General features: G+C 52.1%; 1 protein-coding gene across 1 annotated transcript in view; it reads left to right on the top strand.

Moving 5' to 3' along the window:
- ITGB5 (integrin subunit beta 5) overlaps positions 1-14,264 on the top strand; it is a 105,110-nt gene that overhangs the window by 75,003 nt on the left and 15,843 nt on the right. The window lies entirely within an intron of this gene.

Below are 14,264 nucleotides of genomic sequence, written 5' to 3'. Positions count from 1 at the left end.
TCTCTGTGTGCTCCCTGTGATCTATGTATGCCCTCTGTGTGCTCCCTGTGCTCTATGTATGCCCTCTGTGTGCTCCCTGTGTTCTATGTATGCTCTCTGTGTGCTCCCTGTGCTCTATGTATGCTCTCTGTGTGCTCCCTGTGCTCTATGTATGCCCTCTGTGTGCTCCCAGTGCTCTATGTATATTCTCTGTGTGCTCCCTGTGCTCTATGTATGCCCTCTGTGTGCTCCCTGTGATCTATGTATGCTCTCTGTGTGCTCCCTGTGATCTATGTATACCCTCTGTGTGCTCCCTGTGTTCTAGGTATGCCCTCTGTGTGCTCCCTGTGATCTATGTATGCCCTCTGTGTGCTCCCAGTGCTCTATGTATATTCTCTGTGTGCTCCCTGTGCTCTATGTATGCCCTCTGTGTGCTCCCTGTGCTCTATGTATGCTCTCTGTGTGCTCCCTGTGATCTATGTATACCCTCTGTGTGCTCCCTGTGTTCTAGGTATGCCCTCTGTGTGCTCCCTGTGATCTATGTATGCTCTCTGTGTGCTCCCTGTGCTCTATGTATGCTCTCTCTGTGTGCTCCCTGTGATCTATGTATGCTCTCTGTGTGCTCCCTGTGCTCTATGTATGCCCTCTGTGTGCTCCCTGTGTTCTATGTATACCCTCTGTGTGCTCCCTGTGCTCTATGTATGCCCTCTGTGTGCTCCCTGTGTTCTATGTATGCTCTCTCTGTGTGCTCCCTGTGCTCTATGTATGCTCACTCTGTGTGCTCCCTGTGCTCTATGTATGCTCTCTCTGTGTGCTCCCTGTGCTCTATGTATGCTCTCTCTGTGTGCTCCCTGTGCTCTATGTATGCTCCCTGTGCTCTATGTATACTCTCTGTGTGCTCCCTGTGCTCTCTGTGTGCTCCCTGTGCTCTATGTATGCTCTATGTATGCTCCCTGTGCTCTATGTATGCTCTCTGTGTGCTCCCTGTGCTCTCTGTGTGCTCCCTGTGCTCTATGTATGCTCTATGTATGCTCCCTGTGCTCTATGTATGCTCTCTGTGTGCTCCCTGTGCTCTCGGTGTGCTCCCTGTGCTCTATGTATGCTCTCTGTGTGCTCTGTATGTTGGATGTGCTGGGATTGGTGACATCCCCTCTGCTCTGGGCAGTCATGTCGGAGTCATTGGGGGCCCCGGAATTCCCTTCACCTGCATTAATAATCCTGAGGGATCGGGGACATAGAAGACTATAATCAGAGGACTCTGTGATTATATATAATTCTCTCTGTGACTCTGGGAGCGGCTGGGGGGGGGGGGGGGGGCTGAGGGACTGTAATCAGTGATTTCTATACATGATAAACCTCAATTACACCTCCACTCGCCTCTGAAGTCATAAAACGCTGATGTTCTGTATATAACATTTCCCGTTGTCACCATTGCAGAGATTACTGTAACTTCCCGTACAATAATGTGCCGCAGGCTGCTTAACTCCTCATTGTAATCAGCAGAACTCCACCTGAGATGAACTGGCACCCTCCGGCAGGGGAGAATGATGGTGGAGAATCCTCCAGGAAATGGGGCGGGGCTCTCTCTGATTGGCTGCAGCTTCTAATGCACATTGTGAGAAGCTTGCAGCGTGCGGTGAAATCGGAGGAAGCCGTTCCAGTCCAGGAGAGGAGCCGCTACACCTGTGTGAGACTGGAGGGAGGATATAAAAAGTTACATTTATGTATGAAAAGATACAAAATTATTTTATTTGTCTCCTTGATATCTGCCTGTATAACTGTGCAAGACTGAAGGGAAGGGAGGAGGATATAAGACTGAGGGGGAGGGGGGGAGGATATAAGACTGAAGGGAAGGGGGGAGGATAGAAGACTGAGGGGGAGGGGGGAGGATAGAAGACTGAGGGGGAGGGGGGAGGATAGAAGACTGAGGGGGAAAGGGGAGGATAGAAGACTGAAGGGGGGTGGAAAGAGGGAGTATATAAGACTGAAGGGGGGGGGTGGAGGGAGGATATAAGACTGAAGGGGGGGGGTGGAGGGAGGATATAATACTGAAGGGGGGGGAGTGGAGGGAGGATATAAGATTGAAAAGGGGGGGTGGAGGGAAGATATAATACTGAAGGGGGGGGAGTGGAGGGAGGATATAAGATTGAAAAGGGGGGGGGGGGTGGAGGGAGAATATAAGACTGAAGGGGGGGGGGTGGAGGGAGGATATAATACTGGACACAGGGATTGGAAAGTTGTAGTTTTCGGGTCCCGGTGGGGGAGGGACTCTGAGTTTTGCGGAATCTTCCTGAGCCTTTGAATTGAATATTTGATTATTCAGTTGAATTCCCCCCCCCCCCCCAATCACCAACAATACCCACAATGAGGAGCCTAGAAAATATGGGGGGGGGGGGCAGCTTTCCACTGGGATTACTAATTGCAGTTGGCCTGTAAGGCGGGGGGGGTAAATAAAGAGCCCGGAGAATGGAGAGCGAGCTGCTTGTCATGCAGAGTGTGCAGGGAGGTGATTGTCCAGCATACAGATCTGGAGCATTGTCTGTGGTGTCAGCGCTGTGCAGGGACCCCGGTGTCAGAGCGCTACATGGAGATCAGCAGTGCACATCATTAAAGTGACCGCTCATCAGATATATTTCCAATGTGTCCTAGTAATTCCTGGACTGAGATGTTGGCTCAGAGATGACACAATCATGTAAATCCTGATGCCTGTTTATAGCTGTGTTCACAATTGTCTGAAACAGCTCAGCCCCTGCTGCAGACTCTCACCTTGTGACTTACCACAAAGGTACAATGTACAGTCTGATCACTGGGGGAGGGGAGACTGAGGAAGTGCTTCCTCCTGCCTGCAAGTGTTGTGTTAGGTGTAAATGGACAAATGGGAAAACCTCAATTTAAATCATTTTTAATATTCAAAGCAAACTCCTCCATCCATCCATCCATCTATCCATCCATCTATCCATGTCTCCATCAATTTATGTCTCCATCCATCCATCCATGTCTCCCTCCATGCTTTATTTTCCTGAGAAATCACTTTGAAAAACACTCCCTAGGATTTCTGGCTGTGGCCATCTTGAGTAAGGGAAGATGATTCATGTAGCATTTACTTCCTGGAATCCATCTGCTCTTAGCTCAGGCATGCAGGGAAGAGGGTGTGCTTAGCTGAGAAAGCCCCTCCTCCCATGAAGACTCCTGGGATATATGACCTCATTTTGGCCTAGGTCAGAAATCAGGAAGTAACTGAAGAAATGTAGGGAAAAAAAAGTGTAATACAAGTAAATATAATCTCCCTTCCTATCTATTTACATAAGGATTGCACAGAGTTCCTGTTGATTAAGAGATTGAAGTTCCAATGAGGTCAGAGGTGGACAGTGTGGTTGATTTGGTCAGTGTGTGTTGTGTGTTGGTGTGGTCAGTTTGTGTTGGTTTGCAGTTGGTGTGTGTGGTGGATGTGTGTTGATGTGGTCGGTGTGTGGTTGATGTGGTCGGTGTGTGGTTAGTGGTCGGTGTGTGTTGATGTGTGTTGGTGTGTGTCAGTGTGGTTGATGTGTGTTGGTGTAGTTAGTGGTCAGTGTGTGTGGTCAAGTGTGGTCGCTGTGTGTTTGGTGTGGTCACTGTTTGGTCACTGGGTTGTTGGTGTGGTTGGTGGGTGTGGTCACTGTGTGGTTGGTGTGGTCGCTGTGTGGTCACTGTGTGGTTGGTGTGGTCGTCGTGTGGTTGATGTGGTCGGTGTGTGTGGTTGGTGAGTGTGGTTGGTGTGGTCGCTGTTTGGTTGGTGTGGTCGCTGTGTGGTTGGTGTGGTCACTGTGGTCACTGTTTGGTCGCTGTGTGGTTGGTGTGATCACTGTGTGGTTGGTGAGTGTGGTTGGTGTGGTCACTGTGTGGTTGGTGTGGTCACTGTGTGGTTGGTGTGGTCGCTGTGTGGTCGCTTTGTGGTTGGTGTGGTCGTCGCGTGGTGTGTGTGTGGTTGATGTGGTCCGTGTGTGGTTGATGAGTTGGTGTGGTCGGTGTGTGGTTGGTGAGTGTGGTTGATGAGGTTGGTGTGGTCGGTGTGTGGTTGGTCGCTGTGTGGTGTGTGTGGTTGATGTGGTTGGTCGGTGTGTGGTTGATGTGGTTGGTGAGTGTGGTCGGTGTGTGGTTGATGTGGTCGGTGTGTGGTTGATGTGTGTGGTTGATGTGGTCGGTGTGAGGTTGGTGTGTGGTCGGTGTGTGGTTGATGTGGTCGGTGTGTGGTTGGTATGTGGTTGGTGAGGTCGGAGTGTGGTTGATGTGGTCGGTGTGAGGTTGGTGTGAGGTCGGTGTGTGGTTGATGTGTGTTGGAGGTTGCGGTAGCGATGTTTCTATTTATATGGCTCAGTAAATATTTGGATACATTTGTATCTCTTTGTAGTTGATGTAAATATTCGGCTTTCATGTTGGGGATTGTACAGACTGGCCGGACGCCAAATGTTTACTGAAGGATTTCCTTTTTTCTTTTTACATTTGTTTTTTTTTTTTTTTTGTGTGGTTGATGTGGTCGGTGTGTGGTTGATGAGGTTGGTGTGGTCGGTGTGTGGTTGATGTGGTTGGTGAGTGTGGTCGGTATGTGGTTGGTGAGTGTGGTCGGTGTGTGGTTGATGTGGTTGGTGAGTGTGGTCAGTGTGTGGTTGATGTGGTTGGTGAGTGTGGTCGGTGTGTGGTCGGTGTGTGGTTGATGTGGTTGGTGAGTGTGGTCAGTGTGTGGTTGATGTGGTTGGTTGATGTGGTTGGTGAGTGTGGTTGGTGAGTGTGGTTGGTGAGTGTGGTCAGTGTGTGGTTGATGTGGTTGGTGAGTGTGGTCAGTGTGTGGTTGATGTGGTTGGTGAGTGTGGTCGGTGTGTGTGGTTGATGTGGTTGGTGAGTGTGGTCAGTGTGTGGTTGATGTGGTTGGTGAGTGTGGTCAGTGTGTGGTTGATGTGGTTGGTGAGTGTGGTCAGTGTGTGGTTGATGTGGTTGGTGAGTGTGGTCAGTGTGTGGTTGATGTGGTTGGTGAGTGTGGTCAGTGTGTGGTTGATGTGGTTGGTGAGTGTGGTCGGTGTGTGTGGTTGATGTGGTTGGTGAGTGTGGTCAGTGTGTGGTTGATGTGGTTGGTGAGTGTGGTCAGTGTGTGGTTGATGTGGTTGGTGAGTGTGGTCAGTGTGTGGTTGATGTGGTTGGTGAGTGTGGTCAGTGTGTGGTTGATGTGGTTGGTGAGTGTGGTCAGTGTGGTCGGTGTGGTTGGTGAGTGTGGTCGGTGTGTGGTTGATGTGGTCGGTGTGAGGTCGGTGTGTGGTTGGTGTGTGATCGGTGTGTGGTTGGTGAGGTCGGTGTGTGGTTGATGTGGTCGGTGTGGTTGATGTGTGTTGGAGGTTGCGGTAGCGATGTTTCTATTTATATCGCTCAGTAAATATTTGGATACATTTGTATCTCTTTGTAGTTGATGTAAATATTCGGCTTTCATGTTGGGGATTGTACAGACTGGCCGGACGCCAAATGTTTACTGAAGGATTTCCTTTTTTCTTTTTACATTTGTTTTTGTGTGTGGTTGATGAGGTTGGTGTGGTCGGTGTGTGGTTGATGTGGTTGGTGAGTGTGGTCGGTGTGTGGTTGATGTGGTTGGTGAGTGTGGCCAGTGTGTGGTTGATGTGGTTGGTGAGTGTGGTCGGTGTGTGGTTGATGTGGTTGGTGAGTGTGGTCAGTGTGTGGTTGATGTGGTTGGTGAGTGTGGTCGGTGTGTGGTTGATGTGGTTGGTGAGTGTGGTCGGTGTGTGGTCGGTGTGTGGTTGATGTGGTTGGTGAGTGTGGTCAGTGTGTGGTTGATGTGGTTGGTGAGTGTGGTCAGTGTGTGGTTGGTGAGTGTGGTCGGTGTGTGGTCGGTGTGTGGTTGATGTGGTTGGTGAGTGTGGTCAGTGTGTGGTTGATGTGGTTGGTGAGTGTGGTCAGTGTGTGGTTGATGTGGTTGGTGAGTGTGGTCAGTGTGTGGTTGATGTGGTTGGTGAGTGTGGTCAGTGTGTGGTTGATGTGGTTGGTGAGTGTGGTCAGTGTGTGGTGGATGTGGTTGGTGAGTGTGGTCAGTGTGTGGTGGATGTGGTTGGTGAGTGTGGTCGGTGTGTGGTTGATGTGGTCGGTGAGTGTGGTCGGTGAGTGTGGTCGGTGTGTGGTCGGTGTGTGGTCGGTGTGTGGTTGATGTGGTTGGTGAGTGTGGTCAGTGTGTGGTTGATGTGGTTGGTGAGTGTGGTCAGTGTGTGGTTGATGTGGTTGGTGAGTGTGGTCGGTGTGTGTGGTTGATGTGGTCGGTGAGTGTGGTCGGTGTGTGGTTGATGGGGTTGGTGAGTGTGGTCAGTGTGTGGTTGATGTGGTTGGTGAGTGTGGTCAGTGTGTGGTTGATGTGGTTGGTGAGTGTGGTCGGTGTGTGGTTGATGTGGTTGGTGAGTGTGGTCAGTGTGTGGTTGATGTGGTTGGTGAGTGTGGTCAGTGTGTGGTGGATGTGGTTGGTGAGTGTGGTCGGTATGTGGTTGGTGAGTGTGGTCAGTGTGTGGTTGATGTGGTTGGTGAGTGTGGTTGGTGTGTGGTTGATGTGGTTGGTGAGTGTGGTCAGTGTGTGGTTGATGTGGTTGGTGTGAGGTCGGTGTGGTTGATGTGTGTTGGAGGTTGCGGTAGCGATGTTTCTATTTATATGGCTCAGTAAATATTTGGATACATTTGTATCTCTTTGTAGTTGATGTAAATATTCGGCTTTCATGTTGGGGATTGTACAGACTGGCCGGACGCCAAATGTTTACTGAAGGATTTCCTTTTTTCTTTTTACATTTGTTTTTTTTTTTTGCCAATGAAAGTTCCTCTTCCCTCCAGACTGCACGGTGTGATAGTTTAGAATATATCCAAAACTTTTCCTGCAGCATTTAAAACCATTAAGCGCCCATTCAGACTGGCGCGACACGATTTTGTGGGGCGACCTGTGAAGTCGCAGTGCACAGCATCCACAGCGACTTCGGCGAGACTTGCACGGACTTCATATAATTGAAGTCAATGCAAGTCGCCTCCAGGTCGCCCCAAAGTAGTACAGGACCCTTTTTCAAAGTCGGAGCGACTTGTGTCGCTCCTATTAGAACGGGTCCTGTACTACTCAATGGCGAGCGACCCACCGCGACTTGTCAGGCGACTTGGTCGCCTGACAAGTCGCGCTAGTGTGAATGGACTCTAAAGAGTGGTTGGAACCCCTGTTATTTTTTCTGTCTGTATCCCATGTGTACCACCAAATCATCTCTGATCACCTCTATGGTCTTGGAGGACTGGAGAAATGCCATGACGTTCCTTCCAGTCTAGGGCAGAAGGAAACACTTTTTTTTTTTTTTTTTTTAAGCAAATAACCAAAGTGTTTTTTTTTTTTTTTTTTTTATCTTTTGCTTTTAAAAGTAAAGGAGAGATTATATGAATAATGTGGGCTATGTGGGACTTTAAGTGAGACACCAGAAGGTAATGCCCAGCGTCTCCATCCCTGTATCAGAAAAAACGAAAGTTGAAAGGATTAAAAGAGTTGCATGGAAGTCAGCCAGCCCCCAGTCTGATGTACCCCCCCTCCAGTCTGCCACCAACAAAGGAGACCTGTCTCATGAAAAAAATAAAGAACAGGGCTTTAGGTGACACGCATTTGCAAACGCATGTGTAAGCTGCAAGGCCACTACACGGCACCCTGTGTTACCTGCAGTCCTAACACTTTCTAATTTGAGTGTCTCCACAATGGAAGCACATGGCTGCTAATGGATGGATAGGAGGCAGGTGGGAGGGAGACAGCCCAAACCTCCCCCAACCCACCCCCATCCATGATTGGTCTAATATATCAAAACTCTAATAGTGATATTGTAGCGATGGTACAAACTCAGAAGCATTACACCTCCATCCCCTTGGTGGATACAGTATAAAACACAGTTTGGGACAGTGCGCCTCCATCCCGAATTTCATAAAATATTTGGGACTTTACATGAGACAAGCAGGTCATGCTTGTTTAGAGCCGGCGGTCGGCTTTCTGTCAGTAACGACCAATGCAGCTCGGGAGCCGCACGATCGTTCCCCCTGGCGAGCGGGAGGGGACATCCCCCCCTCCTCCCGCGGCTCTGCTCAGGTCTCCCGAGCAACCAGCCGGCATGTCCGCTGGCTGGATGGAGTCCCAATCTAAGTAAAGGAGAGATTATATGAACAATGTACTTACTTTAGCTAGAGGCATCATCCCGGCATAACCCCGCAAAGTCAGCCGACGTACCCATACGTTACTTTGCGGTAAGTTGTTAATGTCTAAACTGCTGGCAACAAAAGTGAGTACACCCCTAAGTGAAAATGTCCAAATTGGGCACCTCATGGCAAAGAACTCTGAGGATCTGAAAAAAGAATTGTTGCTCTACATAAAGATGGTCTAGGCTATAAGAAGATTGCCAAAACCCTGAAACTGAGCTGCAGCACGGTGGCCAAGACCATACAGGGGTTTAACAGGACAGGTTCCACTCAGAACAGGCCTCACCATGGTCCACCAAAGAAGTTGAGTGCCGTGCTCAGCGTCATATCCAGAGGTTGTCTTTGGGAAATAGACGTATGAGTGCTGCCAGCATTGCTGCAGAGGTTGAAGGGGTGGGGGAGGGGTCAGCCTGTCAGTGCTCAGACCATACGCCGCACACTGCATCAAACTGGTCTGCATGGCTGTTGTCCCAGAAGGAAGCCTCTTCTAAAGATGATGCACAAGAAAGCCCACAAACAGTTTGCTGAAGACAAGCAGACTAAGGACATGGATTACTGGAACCATCTCCTGTGCTCTGATGAGACCAAGATAAACTTGTGTCATTTCTTCAGTGTTGTCACATGAAAAGATAGAATAAAACATGTACAAAAATGTGAGGGGTGTACTTACTTTTGGGAGATACTGTATATAAAGTTTGGGGGTTATAAGTAATTTTCTGGCAAAAAGTAATGATTTAAAAACTTGTAAACAAAAAGTGCCAGAAAAGTGTTCATAGAATCGGAAGGTTGTTATGAATAAAAGATAACATAATGGCCGAGTCCTCCAAGGACGCGGAGCGAGGGGGGGAGGGGGGCGGCCTGGGATAATATTTGGGTTTCTTTGGGCCAATTCTCGAGCTTGGCTTTGCATATTAATAGGTGAATGAAAGGGTTGGGGGGGGGGAGGGGGGAGGCTTGTCCTTCGGAGGTGATAGCGCCATTCTCCAGTATTAATAAAGCCGCGGCTCTATACACAGCGCCCGGACAATAGAGAAGACAAAGCCGTACGAGGAGCGGCGGGCAGAGCGTGGGACAGCGCAGCGAGGTCTCTGATGAGGACGCTGAGGCATGTCAATGAAGCAATGGGGGGGGGGGGCAACCTCCCAGAATGCTTTGCAAGCCCCCCTTGACCACGCAAGGGTTAACCATACAGCTTCTTTCCAGAAAAGATTGAGGAGTGGCTGACATTGGGGGTGTGAGTTCTCCGGGGGGCGCTGTGTGCGCCGCGGTTCCCCGCTCTCCGCAGACGCGCCTTCGTGTGAAGCTGTGTAAACAGTAACTGATTCTTCCCTTTTATCAGACGGAGACGGCGGGGAGCCGCGAGATGTTTTTCCTTATTTCTTGGCACAGGGCGAGGGGGGCTCAGCGGTGGGAAGTGTAACACTCAACGGACGCTCCGTGTCGCCGTTCTCCACCGCAGGGCTTGTTGTCAGCAAGAAGCGGGAAGGACTGCGCTATATAAAGGGACAGGAAGCCTAAAAATTTTCATTGTTACCTTTTTCTAATTCTCTATCCCATCCATTCACAGAGGGCTGTGCGAGATCCGGGAAATGGAACTTTGTTTCTTTTCATTGTATGGTTCTGAGTCACTGACGGCTCAGAATGGACTGACTGCTTCCTGAACTCTGCTGGTCTGCTTTCTGTGAAGTTATTAAATCTCATTCTAGACTCATCAGTCGTCTTATTTCTTTTCCTTCTCATCCTTCCACCTCCTGCCAGAGATCCGCTGGCGGCCGTCTGTACATTGCGCAGTCTCTGGGTTTGTGGTATGAGGAGGTTATTTGGGTTCAGTAAGAACGTCTGAACTGCTGAACGAAGCCGGGAACATTTGGTTACAGTTTGTAGATAGCACATGCGGGCTCACACAGTACATACGGGGTCACGCGGTACATACGGAGTCACACAGTACATACGGGGCCACACGGTACATACGCGGCCACACAGTACATATGGGGCCACACAGTACATACGGGGCCACACGGTACATACGGTACATACGGGGCCACACGGTACATACGGGGTCACACGGTACATACGGGGTCACACGGTACATACGGGGCCACACGGTACATACGGGGTCACACAGGGCCATACAGTACATACGGGGTCATACAGTACATACGGGGCCACACGGTACATACAGGGTCACATGGTACATACAGGGTCATACAGTACATACGGGGCCACACAGTACATGCAGACTCATACAGTACATACGGGGCAACACAGTACATGCAGACTCATACAGTACATACGGGGCCACGCAGTACATTCAGGGTCACACAGTACATGCGGGCTCATTTGGCACATTCGGGGCCACACAGCACATACGGGGCCACACAGCACATTCGGGGCCACACAATACATTCGGGGTCACACAGCACATTTGGGGTCACACAGCACATAAGGGGCCACACAATGCATGCGGGCTCATACAGCACATTCGGGGTCACACAGTACATGCGGGCTCATACAGCACATACGGGGCCTCACAGCACATACGGGGCCACACAGTGCATGCGGGCTCATACAGCACATACGGGGTCATACAGCACATACGGGGTCACACAGTACATTTGGGGTCACGCAGTACATGCGGGCTCATACAGCACATACGGGGTCACACACCAAATTTGGGGTCACACAGTGCATGCGGGCTCATACAGCACATACGGGCCACACAGTGCATGCGGGCTCATACAGCACATACGGGGTCACGCGGCACATTCGGGGTCATGCGGCACATTCGGCAAGTATGGGGTCATACAGTGCATATACGGTTATACAGTACATACGGGGCCACGCAACACATATGGGGGGGCTGGAGGTCAAAGTTATTAAAAGTGGAGTTACATTTTAAGCCTGAGTGTCTTAGCAGTCCTGATTCTAATACAAGAGGGGGGGAGGGGTTTATAATAGTGATTGGCGTTCTGCAATCTATTCCAGTAACATGTGACAACCTATGTGATATTTGGATTGGATACATTGTAATCTTCCTCTGTGATATTCATATTTCCCTGCACTTCCAGGATTTCCATTGTGTGATGGGATTGGTCATCACTCTGCAGATCTGAAATGAGAATGACCGTACCGGGGTATACAGAGTGACCATTTATACGTCATGATGTGAAATAAAGGGAGCCGGGGATAGTGCATTTTGGGTGTTGATGGTATGTATGTGTTGGGTGGAGCGGTGGGTAACGTGTTGGGTGGAGCAGTGGGGTACGTTTGGGTGGAACGGTGAGGTATGTGTTGGGCGGAGCGGTGGGGGGTACGCGTTGGGCGGAGCGGTGGGGGGTACGCGTAGGGTGGAGCGGTGGGGGGTACGCGTAGGGTGGAGCGGTGGGGGTACGCGTTGGGCGGAGCGGTGGGGTACGCGCTGGACAAAGAGGTGGACATGTGTTGGGTGGAGCGGTGAGGCAGGTGTTGGGTGGAGCGGTGGGCATGCATTGAGTGGAGCGGTGGGGTACGTGTTGGGTGGAGTGGTGGGGTACATTTGGGTGGAGCTGTGGGGTACGTTTTGGGTGGAGCGGTGGGATACACGTTGGGTGGAGCGGTGGGGTACGTTTTGGGTGGAGCGGTGGGTACGCGTTGGGTGGGGCGTGTGTTGGGTGGAGTGGTGGGGTACGTTTTGGGTGGGTACGCGTTGGGTGGAGCGGTGGGGTAAGTTTTGGGTGGAGCGGTGGGGTACGTTTTGGGAGGAGCGGTGGGTACGCGTTGGGTGGAGCAGTTGGGCGCGTGTTGGGTGGAGCGGTGGGTACGTGTTGGGTGGAGCAGTTGGGCGCGTGTTGGGTGGGGCGCGTGTTGGGTGAAGCGGTGGGGTACATGTTGGGTGGAGCGGTGGGGTACGCTTTGAGTGAAGCGGTGGGGCGTGTGTTGGGTGGAGCGGTGGGGTAAGTTTTGGGTGGAGTGTTGGGTGGGGCGTGTGTTGGGTGAAGCGGTGGGGTAAGTTTTGGGTGGAGCGGTGGGGCGTGTGTTGGGTGGAGCGGTGGGGTAAGTTTTGGGTGGAGCGGTGGGATACGTTTTGGGTGGATCGGTGGGATACGCGTTGGGTGGAGCGGTGGGATACGTGTTGGGTGGAGCGGTGGGGTAAGTTTTGGGTGGAGCGGCGGGGCGCGTGTTGGGTGGGGTGGGTGGAGCGGTTGGGTACATTTTGGGTGGAGCGGTGGGGTATGTTTTGGGTGGAGTGGTGGGTACGCGTTGGATGGAGCGTGTGTTGGGTGGAGCGGTAGGGTAAGTTTTGGGTGGAGCGGTGGGGCGTGTGTTGGGTGGAGCGGTGGGGCGTGTTTTGGGTGGAGCGGTGGGATACGTGTTGGGTGGGGCGTGTGTTGGGTGGAGCGGTGGGGTAAGTTTTAGGTGGGGCGTGTGTTGGGTTGAGCGGTGGGATACGTTTTGGGTGGAGCGGTGGGATACGCGTTGGGTGGAGCGGTGGGGTGGGTTTAGCGGTGGGATATGTGTTGGGTGGGGCGTGTGTTGGGTGGAGCGGTGGGGTAAGTTTTGGGTGGAGCCGTGGGGTACGTTTTGGGTGGAGCGGTGGGGCGTGTGTTGGGTGGAGCGGTGGGGTAAGTTTTGGGTGGAGCGGTGGGATACGTTTTGGGTGGATCGGTGGGATACGCGTTGGGTGGAGCGGTGGGATACGTGTTGGGTGGAGCGGTGGGGTAAGTTTTGGGTGGAGCGGCGGGGCGCGTGTTGGGTGGGGTGGGTGGAGCGGTTGGGTACATTTTGGGTGGAGCGGTGGGGTATGTTTTGGGTGGAGTGGTGGGTACGCGTTGGATGGAGCGTGTGTTGGGTGGAGCGGTAGGGTAAGTTTTGGGTGGAGCGGTGGGGCGTGTGTTGGGTGGAGCGGTGGGGCGTGTTTTGGGTGGAGCGGTGGGATACGTGTTGGGTGGGGCGTGTTTTGGGTGGAGCGGTGGGGTAAGTTTTAGGTGGGGCGTGTGTTGGGTTGAGCGGTGGGATACGTTTTGGGTGGAGCGGTGGGATACGCGTTGGGTGGAGCGGTGGGGTGGGTTTAGCGGTGGGATATGTGTTGGGTGGGGCGTGTGTTGGGTGGAGCGGTGGGGTAAGTTTTGGGTGGAGCCGTGGGGTAAGTTTTGGGTGGAGCGGTGGGGCGTGTTTTGGGTGGAGCGGTGGGGTGGGTGGAGCGGTGGGTGGATAGGTGGGTACGTGTTGGGTGGAGCGGTGGGGTGGGTGGGGCATGTGTTGGGTGGAGTGGTGGGATACGCATTGGGTGGAACGGTGGGATACGTGTTGGGTGGAGGGGTGGGGCACATGTTGGGTGGAGCGGTAGGTACGCGGTGGGCATGCGTTGGGTGGAGCGGTGGGATACGCGTTGGGCGGAGCGGTGGGATACGCGTTGGGCGGAGCGGTGGGGCACATGTTGGGTGGAGCGGTAGGTACGCGTTGGGTGGAGCGGTGGGCATGTGTGGGTAACATCCTCCATGGCAGATTGTATATACGGTTGGATTTAGTACATAAGCTAGGTCCCAGGTTGGTGGTGTCGGGGTTCTCGGGGGTGGTACGGATTGGTGATCAATAACTGGCAGGAATAATCTATTGATCGTGGTGTGATGGGGGAGGGGTTGTTGGGGGATCTGGAGGAGCCGGCACTGTGCCCTCGGAGATAATATCCAGCTCTGTCCTGTCTGTGACCTCCCGGAGTTTACTTCTTCATGTTGGGAATTCTGATCCTCCGATAATAAATCCGGATCCATCCGGAATGTCTCTTTATTGCCATGAAAAGCAGAATAAGTCGCTGCGCCGAATCCCCGCCCCTCTCTGGTGGCGATTTCTGAACTCCGCCCAGAAGCAGAAATGCGCAGAGTTCTCAGTGTGGGAGAAATATGAGAGCAGAGATCTCTGTATGACCGAGTTCTGTGTATGGCCCCCCCCCCCCCCATTCCCCGCAATGTACAGTCTGATCACTGGGGGAGGGGAGACTGAGGAAATGCCTCCTCCTCCTTCTACAAAGTTACAATGTCAGTCTGATCAGTGGGGAAGGGGAGACTGAGGAAATGCCTCCTCCT

Source organism: Pelophylax lessonae, assembly GCF_965119305.1.
Source record: "Pelophylax lessonae genome assembly, chromosome: 6".
NCBI classification, from domain to species: Eukaryota; Metazoa; Chordata; class Amphibia; order Anura; family Ranidae; genus Pelophylax; species Pelophylax lessonae.
Note: the sequence above shows the minus strand (reverse complement) of the source record. Positions and strands in the feature narration are given on the sequence as shown.